Source organism: Pan troglodytes, chromosome 18 (assembly GCF_028858775.2).
Source record: "Pan troglodytes isolate AG18354 chromosome 18, NHGRI_mPanTro3-v2.0_pri, whole genome shotgun sequence".
Classification (NCBI taxonomy): domain Eukaryota; kingdom Metazoa; phylum Chordata; class Mammalia; order Primates; family Hominidae; genus Pan; species Pan troglodytes.
The window spans coordinates 53,124,276-53,145,757 of record NC_072416.2 but is presented as its reverse complement, the minus strand read 5'-3'; the positions used below and the strand labels follow the sequence as shown (position 1 = coordinate 53,145,757).

The 21,482-nt window shown below is 44.9% G+C and overlaps 1 long non-coding RNA gene across 2 annotated transcripts; it reads left to right on the top strand.

The window, feature by feature from the left end:
- Positions 1-3,764: 3,764 nt before the first annotated feature.
- LOC107968737 (uncharacterized) lies at positions 3,765-20,623 on the top strand. Of its 2 annotated transcripts, none has more exons than XR_010152621.1 (3): positions 3,765-4,052; positions 16,016-17,906; positions 20,076-20,560. It is a non-coding gene; the product is annotated as an uncharacterized LOC107968737 (long non-coding RNA). The 2 variants fall into 2 exon arrangements; XR_010152620.1 differs by having other exon boundaries at positions 3,787-4,052; positions 19,884-20,623.
- Positions 20,624-21,482: the final 859 nt, after the last annotated feature.

Sequence of the window (21,482 nt, the reverse complement as noted above, 5' to 3'; positions counted from 1 at the left end):
AACTTGAGAAATAAATAGTGTTGGCAATTTTTTAATCCACAGACTGGCATGATTCCTTCACTCAGTCCTATATCAAAAAGGTTATATTTATGTCCCATAAACTCTACAAGGTACCTGAGGGAAAGAGTGCAAGTCACACTGTGTGTGTGTGGGCAGGGGACAGGGGTGAATCGTGTCCCTCTTACCCATTTTTTTCTTTCTTTTTGCTTTTGGCACATCTCAAGTTGTGCTTTTCACATGCCAGGTTAATTGTATTTACAGATTATCTTATCTTGTTTTAATTAAGTCAGTCTTCACAAAAAAAGACAAGTGGCTGAAGACGATTCCCTCAAAGAAAGCACAATTAAAGTTAATAATGATAATGCCAGTAGAAGTAAAGAAGAACATGGCCAAGCTGTCACTTCCTTTCTGTACAAACGCTTTTGACCAGCCACATTATGAGGTAAAACAATGGTTATCTAATAAGATCCGAAAGAAGTTGGCCAATTGAAATAATCAAAAAGGTAATCTGAAATGTGGTTTTACATCCCTATTGTTGACACCCATCTCTCCCTAAAGGCATATTGTGCCATGAGATATTAACTGATGGTAGTATGAAGCCCTCACAATTGGGATAACGTTTTAAAATATTGCTCATTTTGGGCCAGACATGGTGGATAACACCTGTAATCCCAGCATTTTGGGAGGCTGAGGGGGAGGGATCACTTGAGGTGAGGAGTTTGAAACTAACTTGGGCAACATAGCGATAACTCATCTCAGCAAAAATAACAAACAAAAAAATAAAATACTGCTCATTTTATCTTTATCTTATCGTTTAAAAAATTTACTTTGTTGTATATGTGCATAGTGTATGACATGCATATATTCATTCATTTACTCAACAAAGCATTGATCTAGCGACCCTCAGGGAGTAGTAATTGTTTTACTCCTTTCAGGCTGCTATAACAAAATACCTTAGACTGGGTAATTTACAAACAACTTACATTTATTCCTTATGGTTCTGGAGGTTAGGAAATCTAAGATCAGGATGCCAACAGATTTGATGCCATCTATGCATCCTCACATGATGGAAAAGACAAGGGAGCTCCTTCCAGCCTCTTTTCAAGGGCACTAGTCTCATTCATGAGGGTGGAGCTCTCATGACCTAAAAGCCCCACCTCTTACTACTGTCACATTGGGGATTAGATTCCAGCATATGCATTTTGGTGAGACAACAACATTCCAACCACAACATAATAAAAAAAGCAACCTTGTTGCCACATGAAGCTGACATTCTTATGGGAATAGGCTGACAATAATTAAAGAAAAAGCATACAGGATATAATGTTCATTATATATTTGTGCAGAAATGTGTGAGGGTGTGTTTGTATGTGTGAGAAGTCAATTTTTTTCTTTTTGTGCTGAATAATTTTTTAATAATTGATAACCACAAGCCAATCAAATTGATAAACCAAACATTTAAACATGATCTTTTGTCATGGATGGCACTTTGAAGAAAACATTTGAGAGGTGCTGATATTAAACTTAACTCCAGAATAAAGATGACTTCACACTCACCTCCCTCCCCTTGCTTGATGCTCTCTTCTGTTCTGTCTCCTTCTCTTGTACTATCTTGAGGAAAACCAAACTTTGAGAACTGTTATTCTGGTGGTTTTGGTATAAGTATTAGTTATCTATTACTGTGTAAAAAATGACTACAAAATTAGGAGCTTCAAACAACACTCATTCATTGTCTCCTGGTTTCTGTGAGTCAGGAATCCAAGCACAGCTTTGCTGAGTCCCCTGCTTCAGGACCTCTCCCATGTCTGAAATCTAGCTGTGAAACAGGCTGGAGTCTCATCTGAATGCTTGACTGGGGAAGGATCAGCTTCCAAGGCCACGTGATTACTGGCAGCATTCAGTTCCCTGAGAGATGTAGGACTGAGGGTTTCAGTTTCCAGCTGACTGCTGGCCAGAAGCCAACTTCAGTTCTCTGCTATATGGGCCTCTCTGACATGGCAGCTTGCTTCATCAAAGAGTGCAAGCCGAGAAGAAGAGAGAGCCAGCCAGCAAGACTAGTCACAATCTTACGTAATCCAGTTACAGGAGTGGCATTCTGCCACCTTTGTCATAATTGGTTAGAAGCAAGGCCAAATTCCCTCCCACCCTCCAGGAAAGGGGACTACACCAAGGTGTGAATACCTGGATGTGGGGATTGTTGGAGGCCAACTTACAGTCTGCCTGGTATAGCATCTTTGGGTGATGGCCCACACAAATTCCTGGCTCAGAGGGTCCTGGTGTTCCCGGTACTCTGAGAATAAGCTCTCTGAGTGGCTCAGGAGGAGAAGAGATGAGTGTGCATGCTTCACCTGGTCCTAAACTCTCTCCCTGCCTGTATGAAGGGCAGGAGAATGTATGAAGAATCCCTTCATACTATTCCTTGTACATACTTTGTGCTCTCTGCCCACTGCCCATGCCTAGTCTTCACCATGAAAGAGATCACATGCTTTTCCCATTTATTGAGAGCCCAACTGACCTTTCAAACCCAGACGCAAAGGCCCCCTCCTCCAGTAAGGGTTCCAGGAGTCCCTGGCAGAATCACGCTCTCCTGTGTCCTTCTACAATATGCTGATCAGATCCCTCACATAACACTCACTTCATTCTGCCTTCTTTTGTGTGTAAATCAGTACCTTCTTTCTGTTGTGAGTGACAGTAGACTGGCTCAAGCACAAGAAAAGTCATTTTATTGGCTCATAAAATGAAAATGTACAAGGGTAGAGGGATTTCAGGCACAACTGGGCTCAGTGGCTTGAACAGGACATCAGGACCCGGTTTCTTTCCATCACTTAGCTCCAACTCACCTCTTTGGAGGCTTTTCACAGGCTCTACGGGAGCAGCAAGGTGCTTTCTATGGTTGCAGAACTAGGCCAACTAAGTCTAACTCCAACTAAAAGAGAAAGTGCCTCTCTCCTCACAGAGAGCCTGGGTTGCAGCTCGTGGGCTCTGATTGGGTCACGTGCCCATCCTTGAACCAATCATGGTGGCCAGGTGATGTCGAGTGGGTCAAGGTGAGGCTGGTTCCCCAGAGGAAATCCAGGATCCTGTTACCAGAAGAAGGGGAAACAGATGTGCAGTTGTGCCAAAGCCCCTAAAGGTGCCCAGGTCTATTTCCCCAACAGACCACTAGGTCCTGGAGGGCAAGAATTGTGTTTTTTGATTTTGTTTTTGTTTGTATTCCTAGCATCTGGCCCAGGACCTGGTACACAGTAGGTGCTCAGTTTTCGTTTTTGTTTTTTTTTGGTTTTTTGTTTTTTGTTTTTTTTCTTTGGTGGAATAAACAGATAAGTGAATGCCTAAATGCAATAGAATAAAAGTTGGCAAATATTTTCTGTTACAGGTTAGACGGTAAATGTTTTTGGCTTTGCAGATCTGCCGTTGTAGCAGAAAACCCTCATAGCTATTACAAACAAATGAATGTGGCTGTGTTTTCATAATACTTTATTTATGCACACTGAAATGTGAATTTCATAGCATTTTCACCTGCCATGAAATGTACCATGCTCACTGGAGGTACAAAAATAGGCAGCGGGCTGCGTTTGACCCGGGAGCTTCAGTTTGCAGACTCCTGGAAGAGAGGACTGAGGGCCAGCGGACTGAGAAATCACTCACCTTGAGCATCGCAATCCTCCTCCGGTTTTACACCCTGCCGAGCCGACTTTGTGTGAAGACCATTGTTGCGCCATAAACATGTGAAAAGGTAACATTTAATTTAGGTCACACATCTGGAGCATGTGAGGAGCCTTCATCAGGCTGTATTGAAATTTCTGCGTTCCACACCAGTGCCTCTAAAATTGTTAAACTGCATCGCCCTTGCGGCTTTATTAGACCTCGCCTGTTCCAGCCAGGCTTGACAACGAATGCCTAGCGTTCCGAGTGCAGAGTAGATTTGCTATGCGGGGTCCTGCTGCCCCCAGCAGCTCCCCGGGAAATCCAAGGCTGTTCCAGCCCCCCGGCCCTTTGTGCCGGAGCCCAGCGCCCAGCAATTGTGCCTCTAATCAACAGCCTCTAAGCAGGTGAGCATTTATCTCAGTCAGTTACCCCTTATAATTACTGTATTGAACCTAGTTGTCTATAAAATGAATGGTTTGTTCAGACACTTTACCCAAAGAGTTCATTAGGGGTTAAACAAAATGCAATCCCATTTGCAAAGAGTATAATAAATTGTTTCATCTGTGAATTTAGCTGTTCTCCCTAATGCAGACATGGGTGTTACAGTGGCTTTCCCTTGATAGGGTTATGGGTTAATGAAATGCCTTTTCTGTTGCTTATTTTCCTCTCTTCTGTGCTGAGTGATAAGTAGCTAACCAACGAAGCTTGTAATTACAATCTTACAGAAACCGGGCCGATCTGTATATAAATCTCACCATCCAATTACAAGATGTAATAATTTTGCACTCAAGCTGGTAATGAGGTCTAATACTCGTGCATGCGATAATCCCCTCTGGATGCTGGCTTGATCAGATGTTGGCTTTGTAATTAGACGGGCAGAAAATCATTATTTCATGTTCAGGAAAAAATTAGGTTGGTGGGAAGTTAATTTTCTCACCGCTCTCTGAAGCGTAGACAAGAATTTAATGATTTAATCATGATTGTTAGCTCTTTTGCAATCAATTTGTAATGATTGTGTAGCAACTCTCTTCAAGGGAAGCTGCTTTGGAGAGGAGTTTGCAAACAGCTGTCCGGGGGGCTGGCCTTTGAGGGGCACGTGACTCAAAGCCATTAAAGCTGCCTTCATCATGACATGGGGAGCATGAGCTCCAGAGGCTCTCACCCCAGCATCTCGAAGGTCTGGTGAAGTAGAAATAGTCAGTATTTTAGACTTTCAGGAATTCTAGCTCCATGCACAGGCAGCGGGAGATGGACTCCTTAGCTGCACAAGGCACGGTAATAATTTTGTCAACGTCTTGCATTGTAGATCTCAGTTTACAAACTTGTGTGCAAGAAATAGCATATTCTTTCATTTTATTTAGCTGTATTTATTCTAACTTGGAGACTCATGCTGCCGGGTTGGTGAGACATGTAACCTCAGAGAAATAGAGTTCTCCACCCCACCTCCTGAAAGAGGCTAGCACTCAGTTTCTTGCAAGGTTCAAAGGTCCCTCCAGTCTCAGCCTGCTGGTCCCTTCAGTCTCCAAGGCCCCGAAGCTCCTCTTCCATGCCTGAGACACAAGATCCTTTGGGGAAGCCAAGAACTGCACATCTGGGGTTCAGTCCCTGGAGCTGGGCCAGGGAGGCAGCTGGGCCCCACTGAAGTCTCACATTCATGGGAGAACAGGAACAAGATCGTACCTTGTAGAAGTCGCCACAAATCACCTTCTCAGCCTCAGACCAGCTCACGATTTCCCAAGTTAAGGCTCCTCGGAGGCACCCGAGCCCACCCCGATGACCCTGATCCCATCTCTTCAATGACTTTTCATTTTCCAAATGATCAGAAGAGCTTTTAACTTTAGGCGACTTCTGTCTGCAGCCCTGTTAAAACTCCCGAGGCCAAGCATTACAAAGCCCGCCTACCTGCTTGAAGGGAAAGATAGAGAGAGAACAAACTCTAATTAATATTTCAATAAATTATCCTCTGGTATTGACTCAGACTTCCTCCTGTGCGTTCTCTCGATAATTTATTTTCTGAGTGCCCCAAACATATTTTTCCTCCTGATATTGGATAGTGAGACTGTCAGTTAAAAGTGTCTGGTTGTTCATCCAAGTCAATTCTAGAAGTTTTTATTAAACTTTAGCCAGTTTCTTAAGACTAAGCAGAGGATATTCTGTATGTGTTGCATGGGGGATGGAGTGTGGAGAGGAGGTGACAAACAGAATTAATATTTATTACTGCATTTTATTGGATTTCCTTGACTCCATCAATGGTAAGATGCATCATCATTTTATATATTGAGAAAGTAAAAAGTCATTGCCAAGTAAAGTATGTAAAATGTTTCTTTAATCATTTAGAATTTTCATTTCATACTTAATGAAAATGCTCTTTTATACTTGTGTAAAAAGATTTTTATCATAGATCACTTTGCCCACAAGAAAAGGAAAATGTAAGTGAAATAAATTGGCAAAGGTATTCCTGAACCTTCTTTATATTCAGAGACAAACTTTCTGAACTCAGGGTCATTGGTGTCTGTGTTTTCTTGGCTAAAGCCATGCCCCTAGCCATCAAGACTATTGTCTGGGATTTTCTTCTAAGCAATGACACCCTCAGGCAAACTTTGCTGCCTATATCATTGGTAACACCAATGATATCAGAATTGCTCGTGGGCAACATCAATCCCAATTTCAACTCTGTTAAAATATTTTTTTAAAGTGCCCATCTCAAAGTTGATGATCTATGATAAGTATCTGGTCTTGGATAAGAGGACAGTTTTTCAGCCAGGAAAGGTGGGACAAAGACAGAGACCTTGAAGCAAGCTGTGTGAGGAGGAAAGAGGAAGGAAGCTGAGGCCTAGGATTAACATGTTCTCCATGAAGTAGACGAACAGGTTGGCTGTGCAGCTGGGTGGACAGGGCTGAGCTCTGAGTTCTGGAAGCTTAGAGTCACTGTAAGATGGGGAAGATGACTAGAGCTTTCGAACATCCTGTCTAGTTCCTGCAACAGTGGAAGCCCAGGAGGAAATTAGGAGGAAGCTGATGCTGACAGGGCCCTAGAGTTGAGGACAAGCATGGCAAATGCTACAGAAGACCAAGAGGGAATGAGAGAAGGCTGTATCAAAATTGGTGGATAAGGTTTCCACTCCAGATGGGTGGATTTCCTGGCCTCAGCATGCTCATTCCCACTCCTGGGACCCTAACCCATGTTGTTTATCCTTCTTAGATGTCTTTGCATGTCACCTTTTTCTAAGTATTGCCATTGGTGCCTGATACCACTATTAAGGACTAACTTGGCTAGAGGCATTGCTGTCTATTAAATATGGCTTCCTTGAGAGGCTTTTCAACTTGCATGCCGCTGTGTCTCACTCTAGTGCACAGCTGCCTTGCACTTGTCTTTTATTTTCTTGATCTTGTAAGTTCCCTCTTACCACAGGGCCTTTGCACACACTTGTCCTTCCACCAGGATGTTTCTTTCTTTCCCTGCTTATTCTTCAGTTTTTGGCTCAAACATCGTCTCCTCAGTGAAGGTTTTTCTGTAGCCTGAGCAGACAGATCATCCCTTCCAATTATGGGCTCTCTCTGCCATGAGACTCTTCCGCATGACCCTTGTCTCTGTTGCAGTTTAGATTTCTTTGTGTGATTACCTGATAAATGCCTGTATCTCCCACTGACAATGTTAGCTTCTGCAGGGGAGGAGCTGTGTCTGCTTTGCTTCCCAAACCTAAGACAAGGTGTGAGCCACCCCGCCCGGCCAGGTTTCAACTTCTTATGGAACCCATTAAATGTGTACATGCTTATCCTTCTTCCCAACTCTCCTCTGCAGTTGTTAGGGGTTGAGTTATATCCCCTCAAAATTCATATGTTGAGGGGGTTAAGTGCTCTCTTTCACCCTCTGTCTTCATGTATACATGGATGATGAATGAATGAATGAATAGATCTCTTATGAATGAATGAATAAATAAGAGCATGGGTAATAAACATAGGAGGCAATTCTGGGTATGGCAGGAAACAAAGCCAGGTCCTGCTGCGAGTGCGGTTCCCCTCCCAGTGGGTGTGGATGGCAATGAACCTCACATATGACACTTGCAATGCACCACAGGGTGCCTAGTGAGTCCTCTGGAAAACTAAATGGATTTGAATCTTTTCTCATTCTCCCAGGCATGGCTGTCTAAATTCCAGCCACGGGGCATTTTATCTCTGAAAAACTGCCTACCCAATCCTGCCCCTTCCCTTGAAGCTCAATTATCATATTCTGCTGGTTTATCTCCTGATGACTCCTAGGTCATTCACTGGGATTCTGCAGCTGTCCTGGGAACCCCTAAGAGAGCAAGGAGGGTTTGGACACCTGCAGCCAATCTGGGGCCAAATCTAGCAGGTATCTACGGCGTCCTTGGAGGTGTCCACCAGCCTTCCAACTCTGCTCCATGTCCTTTCTCTTCAGTTTCTCTCCAATCATTGATTTCATTTTTCTTCTTTTCTTAGCTTTCAAAATGTAGTAAGATTTACAGAACATGAAATGCACCATAGCCAATTTAAGTGTACAGTTCAGTGGCACTAAGTATGGTCTCATTGTGTGCAAGCATCATCACCTTCCATCCACAGAACATCTTTCGTCTTGTAAAACTAAAACTCTGTACTCATTAAATATTAACTCCACATTTCTCTTCCCCACAACCAGCCCTTGGTAACCTCTATTCTACTTTCTGGCTCTATGAATTTGGCTACCCTAGGCACCCTGTACAAGTGGAATTATATAGCATTTGTCTTTTTGTGAATTACTTATTTCATTTAGCATAATGTCCTTAAGGTTCATCTATGCTTTAGCTGTGTCAGAATTTCTCCTTTCTAAAGATGAATAATGTTTCATTGTATGGATATCCCACATCTTGTTGAACCACTCAGCCATTGATGGACACTTGAGTTGCTTCCGCCTTTGGCTATTGTGAAGAATGCTACTAGGAGCATGGTGGACAGCTATCTCTTTGAGACCCTGCTTTCAAGTCTCTTGCATTTTCCCAGAAGTGGAATTGCTGGGTCATATGCTAATTATATGTTTTCCACAGCAGCTGATTTTACATTCTCACCAACAATACACAAGGGTTCCAATTTCTTCACATCCTCACCAACACTTGGTATTTTCTGTTTTGTTTTTATACAGTAGCTATCCTAATGGTTGTGAGCTGTAATTGCTATTCTTAAACTGAAAGTCCTACCTCCAGCTCCTCCTAGTGAGGAAGGGATTTAACTTTCAAATAGTGCTTAGCACCTATGATGAGCAAAGTGCTTTGCCAAGGGCTGGGCCAGCATCCAAATCCCTGTGCTCCCTGCCACTTCCTTGCTGTGCCCATCACATCACCGCTGAGCCTGGGTCTCTTCATCTATAATGTAGGAATGACAATAATAGGGTGTACTTCATAGGATCATCGTGGCAATTGATTTATTTAATGTATATAGAAGGATTCACGTAGTATCTGCCATGTTCTCGTTCTTTTTCTTATTCTAAATTATTCTTATTTGCTACACAGAAAAGGCATGAAAAGATTCATTTTCCCCTTACCATGGGGCACTGACAGCACCCTGCTGGAGCACCTGGGGCTGGTTTTCTCCCCGTCACCTGCTGCCGTATCTGGATCCTATCCAGCCTGGGAAGAAATGCCCCAGATGTTATCAGGGTGATAGGAATACAATTTCCTCTTTATGCTTTTGTCTGTTTTAAAAAGTGAATATGGTTTTATAATAATTAGAGTTAAATGTTATCATAATAGTAATGACATGTTAAGGGAGCACAGACTTCTAGCCAAAGATAAAATCATTTCTTCTCTGCTCTTCTCCCTTAAAATCTACATACAACAACCAGAAATAAGTAAACATTGAAATAATCTTTATTTTTGATGGAGCTGGGAGATGTCTCCATTGCTGGACGGTCTGTCTTGTATCTGGAACAAAGCATGGCAGGTGATCAGAGCTGGCAGGGCCCTCATCAGACTTGAAGCAAGATCTGCTTTCCCTGGAAATAACATTTACCCTCCTGAAAGACTTCTGTCTTAATTTACAGGGGCCGTAAATGAGGATGGGATGTTCAGAGAGAAGCAGAGGCACAGCTGTGCAGGTCTGTTTGACTCCACAGAGCAGAAGGGAAGAAATCATGGGGAAAGGTAGTTGTCTTATCTGGGATCTAAATTCCTCACTCAATGAGACTGTGGGAGGTGGTTTGGGGTGAAGGGTGAGGGTGCAGTGACTTCTGGGCTCAGTGCAGGCAGCCTGAGACAGAGGGACATCAGCTTCTCCAGGATGAAAAACTGAGGGGGCACATGCCTTTGAGTACAGGAAATAGATTTGGTGAGAAAGTACCTGTGATCACAACTCTGAACAAAGTAGGGGCTTCTCCATCCACTCTCTGACCCCCCTCCAGCCCTCTCATCCCACATTATAACTGTCCAGATATATAACAGCAAATAAGTATCCTGCCTAAAGGAGAGGAATGGTCAGGGAACAGTCAGCCTAGGACCCATGTATTTATACCAGAAAAAAAAAAAAAAAGAAACAGGGAAAGAAATTCAAACAAAAGTATCTAACGATCATGTATCACAAGAAAAATTACCCAACATAACAGAATAAGAGGTGGACAAATGGTTATCTATGGGCTCAAAGAAACTGTAGACAATATGATCTTTCTATGAAAAAACTCAGAGAGTTGATGAAAAGCATGGTAACGAAGCCTAGGAGAGAAATGGATGAGAAAGGAAAAGATTTACAGAGTTGAATGCTGCATTGAAAGCAGCAAAGCCCAGCAAGAATAAACAGGATTGGAAAGTCAGCCAGGGAAGTGGCAAAGAGATTAGAAAAAATCATAAAAGTGAAATGGAAGAGAATACAAAATATAAATATAAAAATGAGAGAAGATGGCAGACATAAAAGACAAAAGATATCAAACACACACACAAATGATGGACTCGAAATAATGATCAGAGCAAGGAGGACATACATTCCCGCAAAACATCTGTGAAATAAAGACTTGAACTGTATGTTGAATAGGCATAGGAAAATTACACAGAATTAAGGGTTGTCTTGCAGAGGCTCTCAAACTTCCAAGAAAAGAAAAATCATATGGAGATCTGACATGTAGGGTGTAGAGGGAAGAAAGTCGAGTACAAGGGGAAAAATTGGGCTGGCCCCAAATGTATCCATACTGATTTTTAATTCATAAGACAAGGGAGCAATGTTTATGATGTTCTGATAAGAAAAAATAAGACCCTGAAATCTATACTCAGCCGAATTGCCCTTGAAGTGTAGAGATAGCACACATCCCTAAGTGTGCAAGAATTTAAGTTATGTAGGACCTACGGATCCTTCTTGAGAAAAAAAAAAAAAACAGAATGAAAGAAACACTTAATGGAATTCAGCCAACCTAGAGATGAATCAAAGTAAAGAATTCTAGAGTGAGAAGTTGTCATACAAAAGCCTGGTGCCGGTAATTGACCCATTTCAATATATAACTAAGACTAAAGAATTGTGGAAATTATGGATACAGAAGAGAGGGCACATGTTATTAAACTTAGACTATAAAAAGAATAATAAGATTGAAAAAATGATCAGTAGAGTATTAGTTTGCTAGGGTTGCTGGAAGAATCTTCTGAAGACTGGGTGGCTTAAGCAACAGGAATTTATTGCCTTACAGTTTTAGAGGCTGATAATCTGAGATCAAGGTGTTGGCAGTGGTTCTTTCTGAGGGCTTCTCTGGTGGTTTGCTGGCCATCTTTGCATTCCCGATCTCTGCCTTCATCTTCACCTGGCATTCTACCTGTGTGCATGCGTGTCTATATCCAACTTTCCCCTTTTTGTAAGGATCCCAGTCATATTGGATCAGAGTCACAATAATGACCTCATTTTAACTTGGTTACCTATGTAGAGACCCCGTCTCCAAATACAGGGAGGTACATGGGGTTAGAACCTCAACATATGAATTTTGAGGGGATATAACTCAACTCCTAACAATTGCAGAGGAGGAGAGTTGGGAAGAAGGATCAGCATGTACACATTTAATGTGTTCCATAAGAAGTTGAAACCTGGCTGAGTGTGGTGGCTCACGCCTGTAATCCCAGCACTTTGGGAGGCCGAGGTGGGCAGATCACAAGGTCAGGAGATCAGACCATCCTGGCCAACATGGTGAAACCCTGTCTCTACTAAAAACACAAAAATTAGCTGGGGGTGGTGGCACGTGCCTGTAATACCAGCTATTCGGGAGGCTGAAGGAGGAGAATCACTTGAACCAGGGGCTCTGATGTTGCAGTGAGCTGAGATCGCCACTGCACTCCAGCCTCATGACAGAGCGAGACTCCGTCTCAAAAAAAAAAAAAAAAAAAAAGAAGTTGAAACCTGTAGCTCAAAAAACAAAATGACTCCAACCTCTTAATACCATATAATCATTTTTTCCTTAAGTTTAAATCGCTCTTGTTAGAACAAATAAGTCTTGTAGCAATAGAACATATAGCTGGAAATTTAGTAACTCCTTCAGGCTTGCTTGCTTCTTTTGTCTGTTAAAATAAAAAATAAATTTTTAATTAAAAATTTTTGGCCAGGCACGGTGGCACACGCCTGTAGTCCCAGCACTTTGGGAGGCCGAGGCAGGCGGATCACGAGGTCAGGAGATCGAGACCATCCTGGCTAACACAGTGAAACCCCGTTTCTACTAAAAATGCAAAAAAATTAGCCGGGCATGGTGGCGGGCGCCTGTAGTCCCAGCTACTCGGGAGGCTGAGGAAGGAGAATGGCGTGAACCCTGGAGGCGGAGCTTGCAGTGAGCCGAGATCGCGCCACTGCACTCCAGCCTGAGCAGCAGAGCGAGACTCGTCTCAAAAAAAATTTTTTTTGAAAAATTTAAAGTTGAAAAGTATGGCCATAACAGATAATTCCAGCATCCAGCACACTTTCCCGCTCTGAGAGGTGTTACACTAGAGCACTGGGGATGGGGGTGACATACATTTAACAATATCTGGAAACTTTTTTCTTTTTTTTGAGACAGGTTCTCTCTCTGTCACCCAGGCTGGAGTGCAGGGATGCGATCACAGCTCACTGTAGCCTTGAACTCCTGGGCTCAAGCGATCCCTCCACCTTGGCCTCCCAAGTAGCTGGGGCTACAAGAACACACCACCATGCCTGGCTAATTTTTTAAAGTTTTTTTGTAGAGGCAGGGTCTCGCTATGTTGCCCAGGCTGGTCTCAAACTCCTGGCCTCAAGCAATCCTCCCGTCTCAGCCTTCCAAACTGTTGGGAATATAGGCATGACCCACGGCACCTGGCCTGGAAACATTTTTCATTGTCATAAGTTAGGGCAAAGTGGAGAAAAGGCAGTGTTACAGGCATCTAGTTGACAGAGGCCAGGGAATGCTGTAAACATCTTACAGTGCACAGTGCACCCTGTCCCCAACAATGATCCCATCCCAAACGTCCATATAGCCAAGGTTAAGACCTCCTTCACTAGTGAGATGAGCATCAGGCTGTGGGAAAGAAGGGAAGTTGCAGTCTCTCCCTAACACTACCTAGGATTCACTACATGTGGCTTCAGCGACTATACTGTGTCTCTTATGGGAATTTTTATTTTATTATTATTATTATTTTGAGTCATGGTCTTGCTCTGTCACCCAGGCTGGGGTGCAGTGGCATGATCATGGCTCACTGCAGCCTCTAACTCCTGGGCTTGTGATTCTCCTGTCTCAGCCTCCCCAGTAGCTGAGACTACAGGTGTGTACCACCACGCCCAGCTAATTTTAAAATTTTTCTTTTGTAGAGATGGGGTCTCGCGATGTTGACTAAGATGGTTTTGAACTCCTGTCCTCAAGGGTTCCTCTCACCTTGGTCTCCCAAAGTGCTGGAATTACAGGCTTGAGCCACCATGCCTGGCCGGAATTTTTATTTTAAAAAGCATGCTGGGTTAAGGCTCTGCTTCCCCAACAGGCTTCATCTCTACTGAGGCGTTTAAGGCACTGCATCAAGCAAATAGGGGAGAAAACCTGGGGCAGGGAGACTTTTCTAGATGGCTCTGGGTGGTGCCAGTGGGCAGACCACGGACCTAGTGTTTTGATGTGGCCTCTCTCTGCAGTGCCTCCTTGATGGACTCACCTCCCTCTCGTGGGCTGTTCCCCGTTTGCCCAGCTTAACACCCCCAGACTCCTGCACCCTCTCTCTATGTCCCCTTCCCCATCAGTTCCTGAAGCCCCTGACTTGCCTCATCCTAGGAAGCTTCTTGGCTCCAAGTCCCCTCCCCTGGAACTGCCCCTGCTTGGCCAGCTCTCTTGAGTGCCTTTGAAGATTTCCAGCTTCTCTCATCCGGAAGCTGCACATGGGGTCAGGCATCTGAGCCTGCTAATCGCTCTGTTCTGCCAATGCCCGAGTGCCACGAAGCCTCTTTTTATGCCTATTGAAAGCCTCTGAGGAGCTTTCAAGCGCTCTTTGATAAATCATGGTAAGTGTTATTCCGGCCACTCCAGCACGGTACCTGCTTGGAGGCCTCCCGCCTCCCTGGGCCACTGCTCTCCATCACTGCATTTCACCGGCGACAGTAATTCATTCCACTTGAGCTGATGAGCTTAGCTCCCATTTATTTGCACATTATGAGCTGTGTCACTCCACTTACCCTCTAGACAGTAAATGGTTTGAAAAATGCAACTGTAACAAATATTAGGGAGAGGATAAGAGAGGGGGGAAAGAATGTGAGAGAGAGAAGGAGGGAAATTGAACCTTTGAATTCAGAGTCCAAAAAACTCAGATAATAAATAAAGCTCTTGAATTATTCCAATTAGCAGCAGCAGCAGCAGAAGCAACAGGAATGCCACAACAACTGGCAATCTTCCTTGAAAAGAAACCTCATTCTCCATCCTCTCTCTCTCTCTCTCTCTCCCCTTGAATCTGAGTTCTCTGAGTGGAGGGAACTCAAGCATCATTCTTGGGCCAGGACAATGATTAGGCTGCAGTGTTGGCTTTTACCTTCAAAGTCAGAGAGGCCTAGCCCCAGCTTTCTGCTTTTCCCATTAAAGGCCAGAGGCCCCACTGTGTAGCCCATCCCTCTTGTTGTAACTGGAATGACTTGCAAGGAAACAGAGGCAGTTGAGCAAAGTCATGCTTCTTTTTCTAGGTCTCAATAGATGATGCAAACCAGAACTTGAAGTGGAGTCTTCTAAAACCCGGTGTGGTTGGGTGAATGCTGACCTGTATTACATCTTTGTCAACAGTCTAGGCTGAGCCTGGTGGCTCATGCATCTAATCCCAGCACTTTGGGAGGCCAAGGTGGAAGGATCACTTGAGGTCAGGGGTTCAAGACCAGCCTGGACAACATGGTGAAACCCCATCTCTACTAAAAAAAAAATTACAAAAGTTAGCCGGGCATGGTGGTGGGTGCCTATAATCCCAGCTGCTTGGGAGGCTAAGGCACGAGAATCGCTTGAACCCGGCAGGCAGAGGTTGCAGTGAGCTGAGATCGCTGCTCTCCAGCCTGGGCAACAGAGTAAGACTCCATTTTAGAAAAAAAAAAAAAAAAAAAAGAAACACAGAATACATAGCCACCCTCACAAACAAGTAGCTATTGCATTGCTTGGCTAGCCAATGACACCTTGTATGAAGAAAACATCCCCCTTCCTCTGGGCAGATGTAGCTCCGTGCTAAGGTACACAGTTTGGTGTGCAGTGTATGGACTGAGTTTTGCCCCCAACTGGGGTCCTTTGTGCAGTGCACATCCTACACAACTATACATGAGAGCTTTCTGTGATAAGCCAGGAACACCGGCTTCCCATGTGCATAGGAGGAGGTAGGTGGGTACCAGAATCTTGAAAGAGCTCAGGCCATATCTAGAAAGGTGGAAGCATGTACTCAAATCAAGAGCTGAGTCAGGAGGTGGGGAGACTGCAGAATGGCAGAGCTGGGCAAAGGGTTGTCTGTACCCAAGCTGCAGTGAGAGGAGTAGATCAAGATCCAGGGGAAGGTTTGGGGCTGAAGATGTGAGTGCAGAGGCTGCATGACACTCAGCACATGCTATGAGTGGTCCAGCACACTTAGAGGAGGCATGCCAGGATGGGCTGGAAATGTGGACTGTCTTGAGCCAAGGTAACTCTCCACATGCTAGGATATGGCAGTGGAGGAAGGATGATGTCATGACTAAAGTCATGGTCTTAACCCTAGCTCTGTCACTGTGGAAGATGAGGCCTTTGACTAGCAGCAAGTATTCACTCCCTCCCCAACCTCAGTGGGCAAAATGCACTATCTCATCCCTTTAACTCTGAGCTTAGTCATGTAACTTGCTTTGGCCAATGTGATGTTAGCCATTGTGATGCAGGCAGAGGCTTGAAATGTGCTTGTGTGGTTGGGCTTGCCTTCTTACTCTCCTGTCATTGTCATAGGTACATACCTTGGGGAGCCCACTGTTCCCAGAAGGAGATGCACGTAGATCAGATCTGAACCACACTGAAGGCCTGGATCCAAGTCCAGCTGAGCCCAGCCTAGATCAGCCAAGCTGCAGCCAAACCTCGGATCATTATGATTCTCTGCTATGTAGTGATAGCTAAGGCAACTACGTCCTTGCTGTGCAATCTTTGACAAGTTATCTTCTCTACCAAAAACTTAATTTCTTCATCTATAAAATGGCAAAATATAGAGCAATTGTAAGAATTAAACAAAATAGCAGCGCGAAGTACTTAGCATAATATATAGTTAATAAATATTAAATATTATTATGCTTTATAAGCCATCCCCAATTCCTTTGCCCTTTCCTTTGCTGACTTCCCAGATATATCTTTCTCTATCCTAGACACTACAACCACCATATATCAGCAATGCATTTAGGAGGCTGAATTGCCAGGTCCTGGGCCATCTTATAAAATACTGCTATGTGGGAAGAAAAAACGACGCAGGCTGTAGTCACTGTTAATAGTAAGAATGAACACATAGAGCATTTCCCCTGTGCAGCACTGGGCCTCAAAAGGAGATGTGATTGGCCTAAAGGTGAGCTTTTCCGAGGACTGGTCCAGGACCCTTGCCATAGTGAGATGCGGGAACAAGCCCCATCGATAGAGAAGTGCACATAGGCCTCCAGCCTTAGAGCAGCTCTCCTGGTCCAGGGAGTTCCAGGAAGTCTTAAATGGAGAAATGAATCACCATAAGCCTTTGTGTTTGCACCACCCTTCACAGTCCATGCTGGGATCCTGGTACCTTGCAACAACCCCAGAAGACAAGGCCGTGATTGCTTGCACTTTGCATTCAGGAAAGTGAAGGCTCGAACTGGGCAGGAAAGTGGCAGAACCGGTGTAAGAGCTCCACTTGTTTGGCTCTTCACCAGGGCTCTCACATTAACTGGCTCTTGCAGAAGAGCCTTCTGGGAGAGCTCCCAATGTGAGATGGAAGAGAAATTGTCACACTCAGCAAAGTTGAATCAGCCTGCAGAGGCTTCCATGCACACCTGCTAGTGAGTATTCACTGGAGTGAAGAGCGAGGAGAGTTTCAGAGATCGTTGAGGAGAGTGCCATCCCAGAACTGAGGCATTTGTACATTTCTGTCATGTCTACATTTTTACTCAGTTTGATTTTTTTTTTCTGAATAGACCATGTTTTTACTTCAATATAATTGTATCTGTGAAATCACAGATACAATATGTTAGTTGTATTTTTTCCAAATATACCTTAAAACAAATATGACTATTCAAGCAAAAATTGTTCATGCATGTACCTTCTAAAATCATCACATTCATGCTACCAAGAAACTACTATTATGGGAAATGCTGATGTAGTCTAAGACTTTTAGTTTTCAGAGGAAAACGAGGCAGAGAGGCAATGGGGCGGGCCAAGGCCATACATTTTGAACAGAGTCAAGGCCACAGCAGGGCACAGCCAAGTCTCCACTCACATGGCTCAACCATCTGTCCTTGCCAGTGGGTCCCCAGCATGTACTCTGGGATGCCAGTTCTACACATGGCTCCCATTCTAGGTAAGAAGACGATTCTGGGCCCACAGAGTTTGGGAAACACTGGCCTAAACCCAGTCAGGAGGGTTTTCTGGCCTTACAACTTGGCAAACACCGAAGTGACCCCAAAGTGCCAGCTCTTGCTATCTCCAAACGACTCTGGCCACAGAACCCATTTTCCCAGAGTACCTGGAAGGGCGGCATGCTGATGAGCTCTCTTGAGGCTCTGTGCCCAGCAGGTGAGGCCCAGTGACCTTCCTAGAGACACAGGCCCACTTTGTCTGGTAACCTGAGACCCATAAGAAAAGAATCAAGGATGATTTTCCTACAAAATGGGTAAGTGAGGTGGCTGTGGTTGGGAGGGCTGGGGACACAGGGGCTCAGGTCCTGGAGGCCGTGAAGGGGCAGTGCAAAGGATTCCAGAGGGAAGCCTGGCTGTGGGGTCAGCTGCCATGGCCGTATCCTGGGACTGAAAAGCATGATCACCAGCCCCACGGGTCCCCATTCTAGTTCCATCAGACTTCCAAAACTGATTCATCAGGAGCTTAACAGGGGCTTTGCCTCTCCCCAGCTGTGAAAACTTGGGCAACTCATGCCCTCTGAGACTTGTGTTCCTCATCTATAAAATGGGATAAGACCATTTGTATCACAGTTCATTGTAATGATTAAATGAGAAAACTCCCACAAAGTGCCCAGCAGAGAACCTGGTTAGTAGATGCCCAGCAAACAGTAGTTATTAATATTATCATCCCCATCCCCTCCTGAATTTGCAGTTCTGATCATGTTGCCTCTCCCCGTCTCATTTCTTGGTTCTCCGCTATCTCTCATGGGGCATAAGAAAAAATCTATTTTCTCTTTGTCCTCAGTTTCCGGCACAGAGCTCCTAAAACCCTTGGAATTTTTTGAGTGATGAGAGCATCTTTTGTTATTCACTCTTTTGATCACTTCTGAGTTTATGTTAATGACGTAATTTAGGATGGGGCCCCTAGAGGAGGAGGCCATGGGAATCCCAATTTATAGCTGATGAGTCAGAAGTGCAGGTGGAAACCTGGCACTTGCAATTGGCATCTGAAGTGGGGGCCGCCTTAAGGGACTGAGTCCCTTCACTTGTGGGAGCTGGCGCTGACTCCAGGTAGATAGTGTCAGAATTGAATTGAATTATAGGGCAACCAGCTGGTGTCCACAGGGAATGGACAATTGGTTGTTGGTGTTGGAAAACACCTCCAGACCTGAGTTCAGTCGGTTGGGCAAGATCTGTCTTCCTGGGTCAATAAACATGTATTTCTGGGTACTGGGTGCTGAGTACTGTTTGGCCCAGAGATGAGGAAGAAAGAAAGACCATCACAAAGACTTTCCTGCGTCACAACATCTGTGCAGTTGTACACAGAGGGCACAACTTAAGTTAAAGAGCAACTTAAGTTAAAGGGTATCAAGATATTCACATTCTTAAGCTTTCAAATGTGAATGTCTATTCAGGTGGCCCTCGTGGGATTGGGGTTCCAGGTTCAAAATCTGCTGACTTATGCTGGGGTAACTTATTAAAATAATTCTGACCTCAGTTTCCCCTCATGGAAAATGAGGATAGTTGTACCCAGTTCACGGGGTGCTTATGGGATGATGGCTTTAAAACACTGAGCACTCTGACAATTCGTTCCTGAGATTTTTATGCTGTCCTGGAATCAAAACAGGTTTGTTGGAACCCCTATCTTAACAGTCATGTTTAATGTCCCCTGACTGGGCCCACAGCTGGGGATCCAGGGCCTCAAGGCCCCCATGGGCCTGAGGATAGGATAGGTGGCTTCACACAGGGACTCCTCATCTCTGCAGCAGAGGCACCAAAGAGAAATTAATTCTCCCCATTTGGGGTCTTCCTCTGTATTACCTATTCATCAAAAATTGCCTGGCGTTTGTGCATTTTTCATTACAAGAGTCAACATTTGCCACGTTAATAAAGCAAGGGGCTGCTTTTCTCCTCTCAGAAATAGAATATGTAACGACAGGGCCCCTTTGATGTTTCCCAGCCAATACAATATGTATCTGAATGAGGATGAAAGTCATCCTATTAAGGCCAGGCTGCAGAGGCGTTGCGATGGAGCAGAGATTGGGGAGGGGGTACGGTGCGAGTCTCTGCAAGATGCACAGCAAGGCAGGGAGTGGGCTGAGGCTCTACGGAGAGGCCCCTTCCTATCCCAGCCCCAGAGAGAGGCCTCAGTTCCTGCACCAAGGGCTGGGAATGGAGTTTAGTTGCAGGGTCAGCTCACAGTATCTCAGAAGGAAGATGATCTAGAAGGAAAATAAATTCCTTCCTTGCAGGGTTATTTGTTTGTGTGCATTAAATGGGACTGTGGACCTACGTGTGCTTCATGATGGGATGAACATCTGGTGGGACAGAATTGTTTTTGTCATCAAAAGCAGCTGCCTGCCCTGAACACCTATGATGCCAGTGCTGTGTGAGGCACTCAAGGAGACCAACTGGTGGGACCTTCTCCATCTTTGTCCCCACAGAGCTGACAGCCTAGGTGGGGAGAAGAGCCCATCAAGAGGTGTGAATATTTAATGTACCAACGTTCCAAGTCCAGACAGCCATGGGATCCAGGCTACAGGGCAAGGTGAACAGAACCACCAGAACCTTCAGCAGCCTGACCCCAAGCCCTCAACCTCACTGAGATGACTGCTGACCAACCCCTAACAGGGTTCTGCAACACGTGGTGAGTAGGAAAGCAACTGAAGACCTCTCCTCTTCTCTTATAAGCCCTGTGTTCTCCATATCCTGTCTTCACAGACTACTTGGACCTCGGAACCATCCAGATATAAGCTTCTTTGGCAGACCACACCTGCCCCATGTCTTCAAATAACCTACCAGGATGGATTACAAACGATGGCCTTAGACACTGTCTCATCAACTCCCTTCTAATCCCTCTCCCCCTTCCCCCAGCCAGCCACCTATCTTGTCTCTTTCTCCTTTTGTGAAATACCATGGAATCTTTCACAGCAAAGTCTTGGGAAGTTGTACTGACTCTTCTAGTTGCTGATCATGTGGGCTTGGGCAAATCACATACCGTCTCTGAGCCTCAGTTTCCATATCTGTGAAATGAGAATAACAATAGCGCCTGTGTGCTAGGGCTGTTGCGTCCTAAGTGTGATACCTAGCATGCAGCCATGGCTCAGTAGTGGTGTGCAGTCATGGCTCACTCCCTCCTCCTCATCATCCTGGTCCCCCACTCCTTCCCCCTTCACAGGTTGGGGCTTGTGGACAGAGATGCAGCCAGAATACCCCAGGACCTACAAGGATATAATATTCTAGGACTGTCTGTGAAAGACTTGCTCATTCTATTCCTGGCCCTGAAGTCAACTGGGAGGCAGGCTCAGGTTCTGGGCTCTGCTGGAGATGATCTGCCTCAGGCTGGGTTTGCTGCTATAACAAGAAAAACTGCTTGCCAACTGGCTCCTTCTGGCTCTAGCCTTGCTTCAGCTGGTTCATGGCAGAGGCTCTTCATCCTTCCTCTGGAAGATTGCTGACACCAACAAAGATGTGTGGACTTTCAGGGTAGAAGGAAGGAACGTGAAAACTCAGGGAGAGGCAAGTGAGAGGAGCTAGAGCCATTGGCTGAAGACCTCAGTTCAAACTCCTTCAAGGAAGGTCTTTGAACATGCAGAGCCTCAGTTGTCTCATCTGTAAAATGGAGTTTCTGTCACCCGCTGATCCCTACTCCTGACTTGCAGGGTCAGTTGAGCTCATGTGTGTGTGAGAGGCCCATGGTGGTCAGGAGTTTTCATGCTGAAATCAGCACTACCACTTTCTAGCTGAGCACCTGCCTCAGTTGCTGGTCGGCAATGGGGGACAGAACCTTCCTGACAGAGCTGCTGTATAAATTCAGAGAGCGTCCATGCTCAAAGTGCCCAGTGCCATTC